This window comes from Rutidosis leptorrhynchoides, chromosome 4 (genome assembly GCF_046630445.1).
Source record: "Rutidosis leptorrhynchoides isolate AG116_Rl617_1_P2 chromosome 4, CSIRO_AGI_Rlap_v1, whole genome shotgun sequence".
Lineage (NCBI taxonomy): Eukaryota > Viridiplantae > Streptophyta > Magnoliopsida > Asterales > Asteraceae > Rutidosis > Rutidosis leptorrhynchoides.
In genome coordinates, this window is record NC_092336.1 from 521,812,089 (window position 1) to 521,815,000 (window position 2,912).

The following is a 2,912-nucleotide window of genomic DNA, read 5'->3' on the forward strand; positions in this document are numbered from 1 at the left end:
TTTCAATTGTTATATATATCTATATATCTGTTATATTAAAATAGTAAATTAAATATATCATATATTTTAGATAATGAATTAATATTTATTATAGAATTATCAATATAGTTAGATTATATGCATTAAATATATTTGTATATAGCTAATGTTTATTTGATAAAATTATATCTATAATAATAATAATAATCATAATTGTAACTACGGTTTTGATAATAATAATTATAAATGGTAACTAATACTTATACTAGTAATAATAATAATAATTTTAAAAATGATACTTAATAATACTTATTTTACTAATCATAATATTAACAATAATACTAACATTTATATTACTAACTATAATGATAATAATACTACTAATAATAATAAGTATAAAAATAATGATTTTACTAATAATAATACTTAAGTTTATCATTTCATAATCATCTTATATAGAATCTTTTTGTCATATTTTCATATTTTAGTCATGTACTCTTAATCATAATAATAATAATAATAATTGTAATAATAAAAATAATTACAATGAGTAACTACCTTCAAGAAAAATTCCCAAAAATAAAAGCTTATGCTCGGGCTCGAACCCGCGACCTCTCGTTCCCATATCACACGCCTAACCATCACTCCAATTGTGTTTTTCTATTGTAAGTTGTAATTCATTATCAATTAACCCGTTGGTAAGTTCAAGCCCAAAAGCCATTAATGGCCCAATTTGCTCACGAGCCCAACAGGAATCCATTTAATTAAAAACGACCCAACAGAAGGATAGGGGATTTGTGGACTTTGTTTATATGTAACTTGGCTTGCGAATGGCAGAAAAAAATTACGCCTAAACTCATCATGCTTTCATCATCACTTTATCATCTATATTTAATCATATCATACTCATAATTATTCTCCATGATCACGTCCAACTATCTATCATCATCACCACTTTCGTTATACAATCCGAATTAGAATAGAATCAGAAACAGAACTCGTGCATTCACACAAGTTGGTGGTATTGGGCCACTTAATGGGTCGGTTATAAAAGAATTGAAGATGGGCAGTTTGGTTTCCATCAGGAGCTCGATCAAGGAAAAATATTATCGCAGCCATCAGACAAATTTAATCGGTGGCCAACACCTTTTTGTAACACGTCACCCTATTCTCTTTTAATAATCAAGTGGGTGTCTGGTACCTTTTTGAATGGAACAAAACTCGGAACCAGGAAAAGGCCAGAAAAATTACGTAAGTTTGATCATTATCAAATTAAGTAATGGTTTGTGGGGTTGTTGATTGTTGGCTACAATAAAAAGTAGAACCACAAAGGTCGTCCACTATGTTATTTTATTTCCACTTGTATAACAATTGTCTTTCAAGTTAATAATGAAATGAATATTAATATTCAATATACCCATATTGACAAAACTTAAACTGTGACCCGTCATCATCGCCTATTACTTTCTTCGTTATAGTAACCGGAGCAGGTGTGGTGGTGATGGGTTTTCGGCCAAAACAAATTCGTAGCAGTAGCAACCTTTTAATGAATTGCAATGGAGGATGGTGGTTCTAGGTGTTGTTGGTGGGTGTCACGGTGATAGAAGTAAGGATGGTTTTGGTTGATCTATGGCGTATGAATATATATATATATATATATATATATATATATATATATATATATATATATATATATATATATATATATATATATATATCATCATCAATCTCAAAACCGTGATCCATCAAGAAAGAAAAATTAACGTGTATGTGTCAATCATTGGGCCCGGTTACATTATCCTTTGTTTAGATTGTTATCATGTTTGATTATTGTATCATTGTTCTTCTCCACTAACGAAAAAAAATAAATAGCAAGTGGGGCATTCTTAATAGGTAATTGTCGGCCATAAAGGAAAGTACCACTTTAGTTGCTTTAAAATGATAACATAATCGATTAAAGAAAGAAACGGAAGGGAAAGGTTGCAAGTAACTGGTGGTTTCATGGCTTCATTTTGGTGGTTGTAGTGGGTGGTTCCGGCTGATCAAACAGCCTGTAACAGCAGAAGTAGCAATGAGGATTGGATTGAAATCGAAAAAAGGAACAAGCATAGTAGCAGCTGAATGAAACAGAAATAATTGCAACTGCATGAGCTGTTCAAGACATAAACAATAAGCGTAGTCTTACTTCTGTTTGGGTTGCGTTTGATTAGACAAATAGAAGTAGACAACAGTGGTAATGGTGGTTCGGTGGTTACAACAGAAAATGAAGAGGGTGTTGGAGTTGTGGTGATATTATGGTGGTTGTGATGGTTGAATCAGGAAAAGAAACAAGCATGGTAGCCACAAAGATTTACATGGGTTTGATGGTGTATGTGTGTGGTTTGTAAGTGATGACCAAAGGTGATGGTTATGGTTATGATTTGAACAAGCTTGTATGCGTATAATTTAATGATGATGATGAGGGTTTGTGTGTGATTGAAGGTTTGATTTGTTTTGATTCTTGAAGTCGGCAGAAATATGAATCATGGATGATGGTGTTTGATTAGTAACTAAGGAAAAAGAAGTAATGAAAACAAGAATAATATAAGTGGTTATATGTCATGTAAGGATGTATCTCATATGTAAATATATATAAAGATAATTAGATAACAGATAGATGGAATCAGAAAAATAGTATCGCACAAGTAACTTACTTTAATAATATCTATTACCTAACGGATTCAATCATCCGTGAATATAACTATATAATAATAATAAAATGGTACGAAGAATAAAATAAGATAGAGCTGATGTTGATCTGTAACCATTTGCAGAGAGAAACAAAACTTCAATAAAGATTGATGGGAACATGAAACAGAATTCGATCATTTACTGATTTTGGATTATGTTTGTATTAATTTATATATAATTTACATTAATAATTAACAATTATA